The sequence below is a fragment of the Salmo trutta genome, chromosome 36 (assembly GCF_901001165.1).
Source record: "Salmo trutta chromosome 36, fSalTru1.1, whole genome shotgun sequence".
Taxonomy (NCBI): Eukaryota; Metazoa; Chordata; class Actinopteri; order Salmoniformes; family Salmonidae; genus Salmo; species Salmo trutta.
The window spans coordinates 29,916,781-29,936,217 of record NC_042992.1 but is presented as its reverse complement, the minus strand read 5'-3'; the positions used below and the strand labels follow the sequence as shown (position 1 = coordinate 29,936,217).

At 42.6% G+C, this 19,437-nt stretch overlaps 1 protein-coding gene across 4 annotated transcripts in view; it reads left to right on the top strand.

The window, feature by feature from the left end:
- The first annotated feature begins 1,417 nt into the window (after positions 1 to 1,417).
- The window catches only part of LOC115175813 (zinc finger protein 516), a 36,957-nt gene continuing 18,937 nt past the window's right edge, over positions 1,418 to 19,437 (top strand). Inside the window, exons 1-2 of one of the 4 annotated variants that reach the window (XM_029735342.1) lie at positions 1,418 to 1,521; positions 1,829 to 2,107. The gene's annotated coding sequence lies outside the window, so the exon portion shown is untranslated. Of the gene's footprint in view, positions 1,522 to 1,728; positions 2,108 to 19,437 lie in introns of those variants that run through there. The other 3 variants (XM_029735344.1, XM_029735345.1, XM_029735341.1) reach the window with 3 other exon arrangements.

Genomic DNA, 19,437 nt, shown 5'->3' with positions numbered 1-19,437 from the left:
CGAAATTGAGCTCAGGTGCATCCTGTTTCCATTGATCATCCTTGAGTTCCTTCTACAACTTGATTGAAGTCCACCTGTGGTAAATTCAATTGATTGGACATGATTTGGAAAGGCACAAACCTGTCTATATAAGGTCCCACAATTGACAGTGCATGTCAGAGCAAAAACCAAGCCATGAGGTGGAAGGAATTGTCTGTAGAGCTGCGAGACAGGATTATGTCAAGGCACCGATCTGGGAAGGGTACCAAAATATTTCTGCAGCATTCAAGGTACCCAAGAACACAGTGGCCTCCATCATTCTTAAATGGAAGAAGTTTGTAACCACCAAGGCTCTTCCTAGAGCTGTCAGCCCAGCCAAACTGAGCAATCGGGGGAGAAGGGCTTTGGTCAAGGAGGTGACCAAGAACCCGACGGAGCTCTAGAGTTCCTCTGTGGAGATGGGAGAACCTTCCAGAAGGACAACCATCTCTGCAGCACTCCAACAATCAGGCCTTTATGGTAGAGTGGCCAGACAGAAGCCACCCCTCAGTAAAAGGCACATGACAGCCCGCTTGGAGTTTGCCAAAAGGCATCTAAAGACTCTCAGACCATGATAAACAAGATTCTCTGGTCTGATGAAACCAAGATTGAACTCTTTGGCCTGAATGCCAAGCGTCACGTCTGGAGGAAACCTGACACCATCCCTACGGTGAAGCATGGTGGTGGCAGCATCATGCTGTGGGGATGTTTTTCAGCGGCAGGGACTGGGAGACTAGTCAGTATCGAGGCAATGTTGAACGGAGCAAAGTACAGAGAAATCCTTAATGAAAACCTGCTCCAGAACGCTCAGGACCTCAGACTGGGGGCGAAGGTTCACCTTCGAACAGGACAACAACCCTAAGCACACAGCCAAGACAACGCAGGAGTGGCTTTGGGACAAGTCTCTGAATGTCCTTGAGTGGCCGAGCCAGAGCCCGGATTTTAACCCGATCGAACATCTCTGGAGAGACTTAAAAATAGCTGTGCATCAACGCTCCCCATCCAACCTGACAGACCTTGAGAGGATCTGCAGAGAAGAATGAGAGAAACTCCCTAAATACAGGTTTGCCAGGGTTGTAGCGTCATACCCAAGAAGACTAAAGCTGCTAAAGGTGTATCAACAAAGTACTGAGTAAAGGTTTTTTTGTATAACTTCGCAATAAAAACTAAAAGCCTGTTTTCGTTTTGTCATTATGGGGCATTGTGTGTAGATTAATGAGGGGGGAAACTATTTAATCAATTTTACAATAAGGCTAACGTAACAAAATGTGGAAAAAGTCAAGGGGTCTGAATACTTCCCGAATGCACTGTATAGGCTTGCTGTGAGTTGTTACTATGTTACGTGAGTGGGTAGCTAGCCTACTTTATTACACATTCAAAACAGAGATAACGTAACTATCCGCCACAGTGGAGGTGGCGTCACTTAGACATCTTCACTTTGATGCATGCCATCGATGCACAGCATCTAATTTACTCTGCCCTTGGGGTTTTAACAAAGTACAGGTAGGTAAGAGAACGCTTATAGGCAACCTAGCAACCAAGCGTTATTTTTGTATTTATTGGCGGTGGATGTCCGTGTACAGGCAGTGTGCAGGGATTATTTCAACAGCCAATTCAAATTAAGAAATTGGATCAAATATAGCATATTGTTTTCACGACATGTTTCTGTATCTAGGCTACCTACAGAAACTGCGCTCTGCTGGAAACACAGGGCGGAGCTTTAGCGCCTACTTTTTTTGTTTTGATGCATTTTTGGTCTGGAAGCCTATTGCTTGTAGTCTGTCGAGTACTAAGCCGATTCTATTTCAAGGGTGGAGAGTCGAAACGGGACATCGAGACCATGATTAAACGACCCGACGGAAACTTTGCACCCTGGGCACATTGAGAGCAGTAAGAAATCACGCCAGGAATTCATCGGGGAGCAAGCAGTAAGCTATTAACGTGTAATTGGAGGACTGTTCCCGATAAAATAATTTGACAACTTTGTACGGATGCATGCTACTGTCATCGTGTTTTAAAAAAAACATTTTTTTATTGAAGTGTGTTGTTAGGCTACTGGAGGACACAACAAATTCGTTTAGGTCTTGAGGTAAGGGACTTTTTTTTAAGCCTCTTTTACTACTGTATAAATATACATCTGTATAACATAAACGACAGTTCATATGCAAATATTTGCCATTGTTTTAATGATTGCTTTTCATGGTGCCACCAAAACGTTTGAGGAGGACAGTGCATTGTGGTGAAGAGGAGAGGGGATAAACAGTCCTTCAATGGTTAATTAATTCACAGTGCGAATGTAATGTTCAACAGGCATTTTAGAAGGCGCAATAATATCTAGTTCTATAATGTCTATTCTAGGCTACACTTGACTTGATTAGAGACATAGAATTTCATTTTTTACTTGCCTTCTCAGATAACGAAAACAGGCTCACTCTGCTGGCACACAATTGCTTCCCATTGGTTTCTTCCTGTAAACCTATCTTATCCTTTTCACACTTATCTTTCTTTCTTTTTCCATTCCGAAGGCAGACTATTGGTGCTATCATTGTCAGTGCAAACTTGTGTTTGTGAGTGGCCCTAACAAAAGAGACAAGGCGTCTATTGTACAGGATCAGCAGCAGATTACTAGAATTCCTTTTCTCTCCACTCGCTCAATGGCTTCTTAGTCTACTCCATCTGGACTGCCTAAAAACCCACACTAGCAGTGGCAATAATATTTGTATGCCTTTTTCATTCTTCAGCCGTTGCTGCTGTTCAACCTTCTCACCACAGTATGTTGGAGACCTATAGAGAAGATATGGACAGTTGGGCAATAGACAGTTAGACCATCTCCATCCTGAGTTGTATTTCTGTATTGCAGATGTGTATCCACACAGCATGCTGTGGAATGGTAGGCCAGGGACACAAAAACCCCACTATCAAATCTAAGTCTTGTCAAATAAAAATGGTTTGGATGACTTGCCTCCTGGATAGGCCTACACTTTGAAAGAAAGCATAACAGTGTAGGCCTGACGCAGTCGAAATCAAGCTTGGCAGAATGGGATCTGATGTTTAGAGGTCTGTAATAGTAATGATGTGTATATAGATGGAGAGATATCTGTAGATGAATCTGGATGGTTGAAAAGACAGACAGACAGACTATCTCCCGGCCATCAGACTGTTAAATAGTCACCACAAGCCAGCCTCCGCCCAGTACCCTGCCCTGAACTTAGTCACTGTTACAAGCTGGCTGCCACCCGGTAGTCTACCATGCACCTCATTGAACACTGGTCACTTTAATAATGTTTACATACTGTTTTACCCACTTCTTATGTATATACTGTATTCTAGTCAAGGCTCATCCTTAATAACTACTGCTGTACACACTATTTCTATTCATATACTGTCCATAATGTCTATATACACCATCATATACATAAACTCAGCAAAAAAAGAAACGTCCTCTCACTGTCAACTGTGTTTATTTTCAGCAAACTTAACATGTGTAAATATTTGTATGAAAATAAGATTCAACAACTGAGACAAACTGAACAAGTTCCACAGATATGTGACTAACAGAAATGGAATAATGTGTCCCTGAACAAAGGGGGGGTCAAAATCAAAAGTAAAAGTCAGTATCTGGTGTGGCCACCAGCTGCATTAAGTACTGCAGTGCATCTCCTCCTCATGGTCTGCACCAGATTTGCCAGTTCTTGCTGTGAGATGTTACCCCACTCTTCCACCAAGGCACCTGCAAGTTCCCGGACATTTCTAGGGGGAATGGCCCTAGCCCTCACCTTCCGATCCAACAGGTCCCAGACGTGCTCAATGGGATTGAGATCCGGGCTCTTCGCTGTTCATGGCAGAACACTGACATTCCTGTCTTGCAGGAAATCACGCACAGAATGAGTAGTATGGCTGGTAGCATTGTCATGCTGGATGGTCATGTCAGGATGAGCCTGCAGGAAGGGTACCACATAGGGAGGAGGATGTCTTCCCTGTAACGCACAGCGTTGAGATTGCCTGCAATGACAACAAGCTCAGTCCGATGATGCTGTGACACACCACCCCAAGACAATGACAGACCCTCCACCTCCAAATCGATCCCACTCCAGAGTACAGGCCTCGGTGTAACGCTCATTCCTTTGACGATAAACGTGAATCCGACCATCACCCCTGGTGAGACAAAACCGCAAATCGTCAGAGAGAGCACTTTTTGCCAGTCCTGTCTGGTCCAGCGACGGTTTGTGCCCATAGGCGACATTGTTGCCGGTGATGTCTGGTGAGGACCTGCCTTACAACAGGCCTACAAGCCCTCAGTCCAGCCTATCTCAGCCTATTGTGGATAGTCTGAGCACTGATGGAGGGATTGTGCATTCCTGGGTGTAACTCGGGCAGTTGTTGTTGCCATCCTGTACCTGTCCCGCAGGTGTGATATTCGGATGTACCGATCATGTGCAGGTGTTGTTACACGTGGTCTGCCCCTGCGAGGATGATCAGCTGTCCGTCCTGTCTCCCTGTAGCGCTGTCTCAGGCGTCTCACAGTACGGACATTGTAAATATTGCCCTGGCCACATCTGCAGTCCTCATGCCTCCTTGCAGCATGCCTAAGGCACGTTCACGCAGATGAGCAAGGACCCTGGGCATCTTTTTTTTGGTCCTTTTCAGAGTCAGTAGAAAGGCCTCTTTAGTGTCCTAAGTTTTCATAACTGTGACCTTAATTGCCTACCGTCTGTAAGCTGTTAGTGTCTTCAGGTGCATGATTGTTCCACAGGTGCATGTTCATTAATTGTTCATGGTTCATTGAATAAGCATGGGAAACAGTGTTTAAACCCTTTACAATGAAGATCTGTGAAGTTATTTGGATTTTTACGAATTATCTTTGAAAGACAGGGTCCTGAAAAAGGGACGTTTCTTTTTTTGCTGAGGTTATATATTTATATTCTGGACTCTGACATTGCTCCTTATGATATTTCTTAATTACTTTCTTATTCTTTTTTGATTTGTTTGTATTGTTAGGTATTACTTCACTGTTAGTATTTCGCTGCACCTGTGATAACATCTGCAAATATGTGTATGCGATCAATAACATTTTATTTGAATTGACAGACAAAGACAGACAGATATTTTAGACAGACAGATTTAGACCAATATTGTAGGTAGACATGCAGGCAGATATATAGCTAGCGAGAGATATTCTACTACCACCGCTCCCTACACATACACACACACACACACACACACACACACACACACACACACACACACACACACACACACACACACACCATCCCCCCGTGTGGCCAACATGTGGGGAGGTAATCCGCTGCTATTAGGGTAATCTTCTCAGCATGGCCATCAATGGGGAGTATGCTCAGCAACTATCCGGCAGGCAGTGTATCGTCATCCCCGACAAAATTAGGGCCAAGGAAAAATGATTTAATCATACAGATTAAGTGGGAGAGACATGGGGGGGGGGGGGGGGGTGAGACATGGCGGACAGAGGTTGTTTGTTGAGATTTTTCAGTTATATGGTTTATCTTGAAAAAGTTTTTTTTTTATAATGTAGTAAGGTAGGCTCTTGAAATCATGTAGGAAGGTAGGATCTTGAAATCATGTGTTATTCCCATGATGGGGGTATTCATGACGCTTAGTGCTGCGGTCAATGTATGCTACAGGACAACCTGCTATGCTACAGGACAAACTGCTATGCACAGGACAACTTGCTATGCTATAGGACAACTTGCTATGCTAAAGGACAACCTGCTATGCTACAGGACAACTTGCTATGCTACAGGACAACTTGCTATGCTACAGGACAACTTGCTATGCTACAGGACAACTTGCTATGCTACAAGACAACTTGCTATGCTACAAGACAACTTGCTATGCTACAGGATAACCTGCTATGCTACAGGACAACCTGCTATGCTACAGGACAACCTGCTATGCTACAGGACAACCTGCTATGCTACAGGACAACCTGCTATGCTACAGGACAACCTGCTATGGTACAGGACAACTTGCTATGCTACAAGACACAACCTGCTATGGTACAGGACAACCTGCTATGCTACAGGACAACCTGCTATGCTACAGGACAACCTGCTATGGTACAGGACAACCTGCTATGGTACAGGACAACCTGCTATGGTACAGGACAACCTGCTATGGTACAGGACAACCTGCTATGCTACCAGACAACCTGCTATGGTACAGGACAACCTGCTATGGTACAGGACAACCTGCTATGCTACCAGACAACCTGCTATGGTACAGGACAACCTTCTATGGTACAGGACAACTTGCTAGGGTACAGGACAACCTGCTATGCTACAGGACAACCTGCTATGCTACAGGACAACCTGCTATGGTACAGGACAACCTGCTATGGTACAGGACAACCTGCTATGGTACAGGACAACCTGCTATGCTACCGGACAACCTGCTATGGTACAGGACAACCTGCTATGGTACAGGACAACTTGCTATGGTACAGGACAACCTGCTATGGTACAGGACAACCTGCTATGGTACAGGACAACCTGCTATGCTACAGGACAACCTGCTATGCTACAGGACAACTTGCTATGGTACAGGACAACCTGCTATGCTACAGGACAACCTGCTATGCTACAGGACAACCTGCTATGGTACAGGACAACCTGCTATGGTACAGGACAACCTGCTATGCTACCGGACAACCTGCTATGGTACAGGACAACCTGCTATGGTATAGGACAACTTGCTATGGTACAGGACAACCTGCTATGGTACAGGACAACCTGCTATGGTACAGGACAACCTGCTATGCTACAGGACAACCTGCTATGCTACAGGACAACTTGCTATGGTACAGGACAACCTGCTATGGTACAGGACAACCTGCTATGCTACAGGACAACCTGCTATGCTACAGGACAACCTGCTATGCTACAGGACAACCTGCTATGGTACAGGACAACCTGCTATGGTACAGGACAACCTGCTATGGTACAGGACAACCTGCTATGCTACAGGACAACCTGCTATGGTACAGGACAACTTGCTATGGTACAGGACAACCTGCTATGGTACAGGACAACCTGCTATGGTACAGGACAACCTGCTATGGTACAGGACAGCCATTGCTAAATACCTCATATAATCTATAGCCTGATAGGAATGGTTAACCACCATCTAAGGCATTGTTACTATGCTAAATAGAAGTAGAATCCAATCTACAATATACCTTTTTACTACTTTTGAAAAAGATGTAGAAATGTACTGCACTTTACTGTAGGGATAGTTTTATTGAATGACATTCCTCACGTGTCAGATGCAGGGTACTGTAGTGGCATCCTCAGTAGTATGCAAATACACTGTTTTCACAGCTGCTGTGCAACTGTGGACGACTAACTGAAAAACACTATTCATAGTCAAGAATGACAGTTGAGCATAATATTGTTGAAATGCTTCACACTCAATGTGAGTGTGCTTTTGCTTAAAGTTCTTTGTGTGATAATGTGTGTAAAGGCTGTAGAGGAAATAAGAGTGGTTTTGATGTGTGTGTGTGTGTGGAGAGTGCTCAATTGCGGTAGCTGTGTTTAGAACACACATGCTGGTGTCTGGTGAAGAGCTTGGCTCTGGTCAGTTGGCAATGCCACAGCTGAGAGCAATGTGGGCAAAGGACTCTGTTCTGGCATGGTGTGTGTGTATTTGTTTGTATCCGGTCAGTGTGTGTGCATGAGAGAGACATTTTGCTGAATGTGCATCTTCTCTTTGGATGTTGGTATTAAACAGAGCGACACAGGAGGATCTACTATCTAACCATAGAGGCTGTTCATGTGACTGTCTTGCCAGCATACAGTATGCCTACTGTCCCTGTTGTTGGCTTTCTAATTTGGGGATAGTTTGAGCATAACCATGCTTCAAATGAAGAGCAATCAATCAGGCTAAGCAAATAACAAATGGGTTTGAACAAAATGTGTATACAGTACATAACAGCACTTAAGGGCCAATATTAGGCATCTTTAATAAAACATTTTCACTAAAGTCTCCCACTCTATACAGATGGGAAACATGTTGCCTGATTAGTGAATGGATATACAGTACCAGTCAAAAGTTTGGACACAACTGCTCATTCCAGGGTTTTTCTTTATTTGTACTATTTTCTACATTGTAGAATAATAGTGAAGACATGAAAACTATGAAATAACACATATGGAATCATGTATAAACCAAAAAAGTGTTAAACAAATCAAAATATATTTTATATTTTGGATTCTCAAAGTAGCCACCCATTGCCTTGACAGCTTTGCACACTCTTGGAATTCTCTCAACCAGCTTCATGAGGTAGTCACCTGGAATGCATTTCAATTAATAGGTGTACCTTGTTAATTTGTGGAATTTCTTTCCTTCTAAATGCGTTTGAGACACTCAGATGTGTTGTGACAAGGTAGGGACGGTATACAGAAGATAGCTATATTTGGTTAGACCAAGTCCATATTATGTCAAGAACAGCTGAAATAAGCAAAGAGAAATGACAGTCTATTACTTTAAGACATGAAGGTCAGTCAATGCAGAACATTTCAAGAACTTTGAAAGTTTCTTCTAGTGCAGTCGCAAAAACCATCAAGCGCTATGATGAAACTGGCTCTCATGAGGACCGCCACAGGAAAGGAAGACCCAAAGTTACCTCTGATGCAGAGGATAAGTTTATTAGAGTTACCAGCCTTCAAATAACAGACACATCTCAACATCAACTGTTCAGAGGAGACTGCGTGAATCAGGCCTTCGTGGTCGAATTGCTGCAAAGAAACCACTACTAAAGGACACCAAAAAGAAACACTAGCAATGGACCTTTGGTGGAAATTGACCTTTGGTCTGATGAGTCCAAATTTGAGATTTTTGGTTCCAACTGTGTCTTTGTGAGATGCAGAGTAGGTGAACCAATGATCTCTGCATGTGTGGTTCCCACTGTGAAGCATGCAGGAGGTGTGATGGTGTGGGGGTGCTTTGGTGACCCTGTCAGTGATTTATTTAGAATTCAAGGCACACTGAACCATAATTGGCTAGCACAGCATTCTGCAGTGATACGCCATCCCATCTGGTTTGGGCTTAGTGGGACTATCATTTGTTTTTCAGCAGGACAATGACCCAACACACCGCTAGGCTGTGTAAGGGCTATTTGACCAAGAAGGAGAGTGATGGAATGCTGCATCAGATGACCTGGCCTCCACAATCCCCCGACATCAACCCAATTGAGATGGTTTGGGATGAGTTGAACCAAAGAGTGAAGGAAAAGCAACCAACAAGTGCTCAGCATATGTGGGAACTCCTTCAAGACTGTTGGAAAAGCATTCCAGGTGAAGCTGGTTGAGAGAATGCCAAGAGTGTGCAAAGCTGTCATCAAGGCAAAGCGTGGCTACTTTGAAGAATCTCAAATATAAAATATATTTTGATTTGTTTGACACTTTTTTTGGTTACTACATGATTCCATATGTGTTATTTCATAGTTTTGATGTCTTACCTATTATTCTACAATGTGTGTCCAAACTTTTGACTGGTAATGTAGGTGCCAATGTGTTTTTCCATGTGTTTATTCCTCAAATTAGGCCTATTAATTTAAGTAAACTAAATTGGGAGACATTTTGGGAGTATATCAAGAATTGACAAATTAAATAAATACCAAAAGTTTTTGGGTGGAGTTTTTCTTTAATGATTGATCTGCTGGGAAAACTCATACTCCCATGGTTCTCCGCTCTCCTCCTCCCACTCTTGCTGTAGTAGTGACCCCTTCATTGTCTTCCAAAAGGTGGCGTCACTCCTACGCGATGCTAGTACTTCAAACGACCCGTCTTGTAGGACGTGGAACTCATTAGTTCTCGGAATTGTCAGGGACCTTACGATACGATATTATCACAATACTTATGTGCCAGTACAATATGCGATGCTCGCGATTCTATATTAATTTGCGATTCGATACTGGGATTTTATTGCTATTCGATGTTCCAAACATATTGCTCACCATATGTCTGCTGCAGAGGGATGAGCGAGCCATGAGAAAATTAGTTTTGATCTGTCATGGAAATAAAAGCGCTGAAAACAAATTGGCTCCCTATTTAAAATGAAGATGGAGAACAAGCTATAATGGAGAAAATACTGGAGTCTTCAGTCATTGGTTTTGTCAAAACAATACAAGATGAAATATCAAAATGATATCCCGATATGTAACTGTATCGATTTTTCCATGATCACTCAAACTCATCCTAAAATGTTTGTATTCCAGAGCGTCAGCCATTCAAAAATGAAAACATAGTTACTAATTTGTGATATCACGTCACGTATACTCCCTTTCCGGCCTCCAGGTCATCAGGCTGCTGATCATCCCGCACACCTGTCACCATCATCTTGCGCACCTGCTCCTCATGACACTCACCTGGACTCCATCACCTCCTTGATTATCTTCCCTTTATCTGTCACTCCCCTTGGTTCTTTCCTCAGGTGTTATTCATGTTGGTGCATTGTTTGTGTTCATTGTTTCTTTTATTTATTAAAACACCTACTCCCTGAACTTGCTTCCCGACATTACAGAATAACACCTCACCTAAAGGAAGCATCAGGGAGTGTTTATTTAATTACATTTTTTGTGTCAGAATAATGATGTCGGGTCCGAACTGCTACAGGCTCTCATACCTCAACCAGATCGCCATGCTTCCCTGTGTCAGCCTGCTCGTCAGGTTCTCATGCCTCAGCCGGATCGCCAGGCTCCCCTGCCTCAGCCGGCTCGAAGGGCTTTCATGCCTTAGCTGGATCGCCAGGCTCCCCTGCTTCCACCGGCTCGTCAGGTTCTCATACCTCAAACGGATCGCCAGGCTCCCCTGCCTCAACTGATCTGTCAGGTTCCCGCGCCCCAGCTGACTCGACAAGTTCCCATTCCTCAGCAGGTTCTGATGCATCAGCAGGGGTGACCAGTCCACTCCTGATCCCCGGGTTCATCCCCTTTGACGGCGTCCTGCGGCTGGAGCCGCGCGTTCGGTGAGGGGGTACTGTCACGTATACTCCCTCTCTGGCCACTAGGTCATCAGGCTGCTGATTATCTCGCACACCTGTCACCATCGTCCTGCTCCTCATGACACTCACCTGGACTCCATTAACTCCTTGATTATCTTCCCTATATCTGTCACTCCCCTTGGTTCTTTCCTCAGGTGTTATTGACTCTGGTCTCATGTCGGTGTGGTGTTTGTGTTTCGTGTTCATTGTTTCTTTTATTTATTAAAACACTCACTCCCTGAAATTGCTTCCCGACTCTCAGCACACTCATTACATATCACTGCCCTCTCGCATGACTCTCCATGAAATAGGCAGAATTACTAGCTAAATTATTACAAACTTTGTGACAGTGATTTAATAGTTTGCCATTGTGAGAAAATAAAAACAAGGCGGTGGCTATCTCCTGCAAACATTCTGTGCCAGGATGTCGGTGACCAGCTGCTTAGCTAACTATTGTAGCTAGCTTACTGACATAGCTGGCTAGCTAGCTAGCTCTGCATAAACATTTCTTAGCCTTTTTAAATTACCCTAAAGTTGTAGACTTGCAGCCCCAAATTTAAGAGGGACTGTTATCAGAAATCAGTCTGTAGATCAGCACTAAGTTAGTAGTGGGTTGGTCAGCAGCATCATTTCACTGACTGGCTCAGATAGCAAGCTGTTGTAAAAATGTATGCTAGCTTTAGTACCCATAGTCAAATCATTGAAGCAAAATAATCCTTAGCTAGATGTAAAATGGTGTGACTTCCTCACAAAAAAACATCAACATTATTGCATTTTTTTTATTACATTTACATTTAAGTCATTTAGCAGACGCTCTTATCCAGAGCGACTTACAAATGTTTATCTTAGATTAATTCTGATGGTTTTGAGGGAGAAATCAAATCAAATTGTATTGGTCACATACACATGGTTAGCAGATGTTATTGCAAGTGTAGCTAAATGCTTATGCTTCTAGTTCCGACAGTGCAGCAATATATAAGTAATCTAACAATTTCCACAACTACCTAATACACACAAATCTGAATAAAGGGATGGAATAAGAATATATACATATAAATATATGGATGAGCAATGACCAAGCGGCATAGGCAAGATGCAATAGATGGTATAACATACAATATATACATATGGGATGAGAATTGCAAGATATGTAAACCTCATTATTAAAGTGCCATTAATAAAGTGACTAGTGATCCATTTGTTAGAGTGGCCAATGATTTCAAGTCTTTATGTAGGCAGCAGCCTGTCTGTGTTAGTGATGGCTGTTTAACAGTCTGATAGCCTTGATATTGAAAAATATCTTCTGTCTTTCGGTCCCAGCTTTGATGCATTGATGAAATGGGGTTCAGCAGACGATGTCACCTAGGTGACATTTTTGAATGTTAGATTAGTAGAGCCCGATTGATGTGTTTTTTTGAGGGGACAAAACTTACTGATACCGATATCTGCCGATATACTGTTTTACAACGTGAAATCAAATATTGTTCCATAATGAATTCTCATAAATTGCCATCCAAAAGAGCAGTTGTCCAATAACTATGCTTCAAATTTAGAGTTTTTAAATTTTTGACAGTAATGACACATCATGAGAATGGCCACATCTTATTTATTATCGGCCGATACCTATATAGCTGTAAAAGGCCATAATTGGCTAATAAACCGATATATCGGTCGGGTCTCTATAGATTAGATAGCACATTGTAGCCAAACCACTTTTCATCTACCCCATTACTCTTTGCGAAATACGAGACAGTGCTGGCGGAATCGTCGCAATGCCCTTAGATTCCTATTTTCACAATCACCATCCATTACAGCCAACATAAAAAATGTAAGTGGATAGACCAACTGAAACCAAATTCTCTGAGCCAGCGGGGAACCCCGCTTCGTTGGCATTTCAATATACAGATGTAGGATCTTAATTTGACCAGGTTGCAGAAGAACTGTCCTGCAATGCAGGATATTTTAAAGTTATAGTGTATTTTAGGTTTAAAAAGTCTTCTGAAGTTTGTAATTTCCACTTTGAAATTTCTAACTTAATTTACCCTTATGAAAAATGTATCAACCCCTACAAAAATGTCTATTAATTATAATCCACAAAAAATAATTACATTTTCCTGTTGCTGCAGGATTATTTTCCTGCTGTAGCAAACTGGCTCAAATTAAGATCTCACATCTGTAGGGGAAATATTGTTAATTTGTCCAGATGGGAGATGAGGAGGCAAGGCAGACCCAGATCCCTTCTGTTCAGCCCTCTGAGACAGGGAGAAGAAGACATGATTAGATGGGTCTCAGGGTGTCCGGTTACCTATAGCCTATACTGTAGTCTCCCAATGCGTCGGTGTTGAGATTCTGCCAGCTGTCATTAATTGCACACAGGAAATGAGGACATATTGGATAGCACTTCCTCACGGATGATGTCTAGATGCTCAAACTGTCAACAAACAATCTATTTTTTAAAAGCAAGTGAGACCAAGGAACTCTTCATATAATTCAAATGCCTTTATTTGTATGGCATGTTCAATGGAGCAAAGATGAAAAACTCTGACGTGTTTCGGCAGCTTGGCCTTCGTCAGGGAGTACACAGATGTATGTTGTACTTCCTGACCAAAGAGCACCTTCTATTTACAAAAATGCCTACCATTGTGTACCCTAGCAGTGCTTCCCTTCCTTATTTTTTCTACAAACTATCGGTTTTATTTAGTGATTGATAGACTGCAAAGGATTTAATGATAGGCCTAATTACTTGTTAAAAACAGTTTAACTACTGACTAAATACTGTTTGTTGTGAAAGGTGGTGATAGACTGGGTGGTGATGTAATTGTTTTTAATGGGGAATTTGTCTGTACAAATGTTTCAGATATGGCCTTTTATCCTATTTGAAAGACTCTTGTCCTAGATATCAACAATAGGATTTCATGGTTTGGTTTATTTCAAGTTGAATTCACATTTGTTGACAACTCAATCCAATGCCAACCAAAATTGGATGTTAATCTGTTGTCTATGTGGGTAGTTACTTTCTGGATAAAGTTACGTAAGAGTGATAGCTTAGATGTAGCCTACACAGCCTTAGGCGATACGTTTTACCGGCTTTAGACTGCATGCCTTTCATTTCATAATTATATAAGCTTTCCTTACTCTACTCTTTCTGTGATGGAGATGCATCTGGAAATATTGTGCTTATTGCCAGGCTATACGATACTAGGATTATCACCATGTTTACCGTCATTTCATCATCAAGTTCCACCAATGTCACCTACAATTGTATCAATCAGCAAATTGACACTTATGCTACTAAAAGTATACAATCAGCAAATTGATACTTATTGTAATCTCTGTGTAATGACACTATCATTGTTTGATCTACAAAACATTAGCCTGGCAGGCTACCACTAATTAAATCTGAAAGATGTGCTGTCTGTGAAATTAGATGGACTTGGATGAGATGGATTGTGTGTATTGGACATGTTGGCTGTATTTCTTTAGATGCTCTCATTTTGGTCTTTAACCCTTGTATCGTTCCAGATTATTTCATACACTGCGTTTGACAGAGAAACAGACAGAGGGTTGGATGGAGAGAGAGAGAGTCTGAGCTGACTTTACCATGATAATCTAATCCCTGTCGAGAGTGCTTTTTTTAGAGAGCAAGTTAATGCCACCAGATTATACTCCTGTGTCCCCCACACCAACCAATCCAGGCTGCAGAGATAGAGAGAGAGGTCTGTGTTCCATTGTCAGGCCCACCAGGAAAATAGAAGAAGCGCCACCTCATATACACAACATTCTGGAATTGCTCAAAATCGTGCCTTAAACTCACGTAGGGGAGCTATACAATGCGTTTGGAAAGTATTCAGACCCCTTTAGTTTTTTTTTAATGTTACAGCCTTGTTCTAAAATGGATTCAATCTACACACAGTATCCCCTTAAACAATGTATGTTGTTCTGTCCTTGAACTGCTCTTGTCTATTGATGTTCTGTATTATGTCATTCTGTATGTTTCATGTTTCATGTGGACCCCAGGAAGAGTAGCTGCTGCTTTTGCAACAACTAATGGGCATCCTAATAAAATACCAAAATACAACATAGCGAAAACAGGTTTTTAGAAATTTTTGCAAATGTATTAAAAATAAAAACAAATACTTTATTTATATAAGTATTCAGACTCTTTGCTATGAGACTTGAAATTGAGCTCAGGTGCATGATGTTTCCATTGCTATGGAATGTTGAGATGTTTCTACAACTTGATTGGAATCCACCTGTGGTAAATTCAATTGATTGGACATGATTTGGAAAGGCACACACCTGTCTATATAAGGTCCCACAGTTGACAGTGCATGTCAAAGCAAAAACCAAACCAAGGAATTGTCTGTAGAACTCTGAGACAGGATTGTGTCGAGGCACAGATCTGGAGAAAGGTACCAGAAAATGTCTGCAGCATTGAAGGTTCCCAAGAACACAGTGGCCTCCATCATTCTTAAATGGAAGAAGTTTGGAGCAGCCAAGACTCTTCCTAGAGATGACCGCCCGGCCAAACTGAGCAATCGGGAGAGAATGGCCTTGGTCAGGGAGGTGACCAAGAACCCGATGGTCACTCTGACAGAGCTCTAGAGTTCCTCTGTGGAGATGGGAGAACCTTCCAGAAGGACAACCATCTCTGCAGCTTTATGGTAGAGTGGCCAGACGGAAGCCACTCCTCAGTAAAAGGCACATGACAGCCCGCTTGGAGTTTGCCAAAAGGCACCTGAAGGACTCTCAGACCATGAGAAACAAGATTCTTTGGTCTGATGAAACCAAGATTGAACTCTTTGGCCTGAATGCCAAGCGTCACGTCTGGAGGAAACTTGGCACCATCCCTACGGTGAAGCATGGCGGTGGCAGCATCATGCTGTGGGGATGTTTTTCAGCAGCACGGACTGGGAGGCTAGTCAGGATTGAGGGAAAGATAAACAGAGCAAAGTTCCTTGATGAAAACCTGCTCCAGAGCACTCAGGAAAGGACAACGACCCTAAGCACACAGCCAAGACAACGCAGGAGTGGCTTCGGGACAAGTCTCTGAACGTCCTTGAGTGGCCGAGCCAGAGCCCGGACTTGAACCCGATGGAACATCTCGAGAGAGACCTGAAAATAGCTGTGCAGTGACGCTCCCCATCCAACCTGACAGAGCTTTTGAGGATCTGCAGAGAAGAATGAGAGAAACTCACCAAATACATGTGTGCTGAGCTTGTAGTGTCATACCCAAGAAAACTCGAGGCTGTAATCGATGCCAAGGTCCTTCAACAAAGTACTGAGTAAAAGGTCTGAATTCTTATGTAAATGTGATATTTCAGTTTTTTTATATACATTTGCAAAAATGTCTAACAACCTGTTTTTGCTTTGTCATTATGGGGTATTGTGTGTCGATTGATGAGGGGAAAGAACAATGTAATCAGTTTTAGAATAAGGCTGTAATGTAACAAAATGTTGAAAAAGTCAAGGGGTCTGAATTAGTGATGCACCTATATGACATTTTTGGCCGATACCATGACCAAAATGTTCCTTGCCAAAAAAAAACCGATACTGACAACGATAACCGATATTCTAAATTTTAGCGGCCTTTTAAGCATTCTAGTACAGTTAAATAGTTAACACACACACATGGACGCAGCGGTCTAAGGCACTGCATCTCAGTGCAAGAGGCGTCACTACAGTCCCTGGTTCGAATCTAGACTCTGTCACATCCGGCCGTGATTGGGAGTCCCATAGGGCGCCGCACAATTGGCCCAGCGTTGTCCGGGTTTAGCCGGGGTAGGCCGTCATTGTAAATAAGAATTTGTTCTTAGCTGACTTGCCTAGTTCAATAAAGCTTACACACACCACACTGACCCAAACATTATTTTGTTGGCATTTACATATGTCCACATTACCAGTAAAACATAATCAAAACCTATTTCTTTCACTTACTTGCTGTGCTGTTTTGTTGTTCAGTCGTTTCATTCTCAACCAGGATTTCTATGGAACGCCATTTGGGTCTTTGCATGTCAAAAAAGATACATGTCAAATAACACTATTTGACGTGTCAAATATGCTTGTTGACCAATCAGGACTTGAATATGACTGCACGTCACATAATAATTTAACGCGTTCATACATTTTTTACTTAGTTATTACACATTGATTACACTATCACTCGTATTTCATATGTCACAACGATTCATCGATACGTATGCTATGATGCTGGTCAAGTTGTCTCGCGCACCTACAGTGCTGGTCATAAAAAAATGGATGCAAACAATGTTCTTCCCCAAAAACATAGCAAAACGACATAATCTGTTATTAAGCTAGCTAAGCTAGTTAACTATATAGCTAGGTGTCATCATCTAAAATAACCCTAATTTATAAGACAGTTCTTATTTGACTAATGGTGGTCGGACACATCTATGTGAAGCTAGCCACAATAAGGATTAGCCACAATAGTGGACTTTGCGATTAGCCTTCAAAATAAAGGTATGGCATAATTCTACTATGTGTATTCATTTGCATCAGTCAATGCCATACTTTTATTTTGAAGGCCATCTGCAAATTCCACTATTGTGCCTAATCCTTATTGTAGCTAGCTTCACAACACATAACCCAGTCCGGTTGAGCCTCACTAGCCAGATGAAGATATCTGGCTGCTTATAACATTAGCTTTGGGCAACAGGGTTAAGTAGCTGGCTAGCTATTTATTTTCATGAACTGAAGTTCAATTTCAATAGGCGAACAACAAGTGGCAACCTAGCTAATACTTACTCACAAGGATTCCTAAATCATTGTTAAGAATAATGAAAATGACTGCAGTTTCTACTGGTCATTGTTTTCAGGCAGGCTGTATTGGTGCTAGCTAGGTACCAAGCTAAAGCTAGCTACCCCAGAATTTGCGGTCAAACTAATTATTTTTTATTACCAATGCGGTATTGTAATCACATCGTTCGTGGCCGGTGTTTGCTTGTTTGCAGACTTTTTTGTACAGCTTTGACAGTGCTACTGCATCTTTTTAACACGCAAAGACCCAAACGGCGTTCCATAGTATGCATGTCGTGAAGCTAATAGCAGTGACGCTGTTACTGTGTAACTCCGTTAGGGCAACATCTGAAAAATAACGCACTTGGTAGTGTGTACCGGTGCTCAACCAGTCGGCGAAAGCCAACAAAACCCACGACAAAGAACGGTTGATTGTCAAGGACAATGAATTCCATAATCTTGGCTTTAATGGGTTTCGCCTTTGAGTTGTCTTGCTGAAATGCTCTTTCTCTTTCAAATGATTGCTCGATCCACACAGCAGACATTGTGGGCTAGGTTAGTGATGCTGTGTTGAACGTGTAGCGCAACATTTTGCGTGGCGTCATTACGTCATGTATCTACGTTATATGGGTATGCACGGCAGCTTTGACATCTGTTTTTAACATCGGCGTTAAACTAGACATCGATTCCTATATGTTCACTGATATATCGTGCATCCCTAGTCTGAATACTTTCCGAATGCACTGTATGTCCTCATATCCCACGCTTTCTAATGCGACTAGCCCCTTTTTCCCTTGCCCCGCTACAAAGTTTCTCCCTGCAGGCGGTCACTGAGTCTGTGGTGCTAAAGGAGCTCCTTAAACTTGACCCCCAAAAATGTATTGCAGCCCCAATCATCGCCAAGCCTATCTCTGACATTTTTTAACCTGCCTCTCCTCTCTGGGGATGTTCCCATTGCTTGGAAGACAGCCACTTTACGTCCTTTATTTAAAGGGAGAGAGATCACACAATTACTTGGGAGTATGGCTAGACAGTACAATGTCCTTCTCTCAACACATCAAAGCTGCAGGTTTCCTCTATCGTAATCGCTCTTCTTTCACCACAGCTGCCAAACTAACCCTGATTCAGATAACCATCCTACCCATGCTAGATTACGGAGACATCATTTATAGATCGGCAGGTAAGGGTGCTCTCGAGGGCTAGATTTGCCACCAATGCTCCTTACTGCACTCTGTACTCCTCTGTAAACTGGTAATCTCTGTATATCGGACACAATACCCACTGGTTGATGCTTATTTATAAAACCCTCCTAGGCCTCACTCCCCCCTATCTGAGATACCTACTGCAGCCCTCATCCTCCACATACAACACCCGTTCTGCCAGGCACATTCTGTTAAAGGTCCCCAAAGCACACACATTCCTCTTTTCAGTTCGCTGCAGCAAGTGACAGGAAAACAGCTGCAAAAAACACTCAAACTGGACAGTTTTGTCTCCATTTCGTCATTCAAAGATTCAATCATGGACACTCTTACTGACAGTTGTGGCTGCTTCACGTGATGTATTGTTGTCTCTATCTTCTTGCCTTTGTGCTGTTGCTTGCCAGCAGCATACCACCCTGCATTCCACTGCTGGCTTGCTTTTGACACTAAG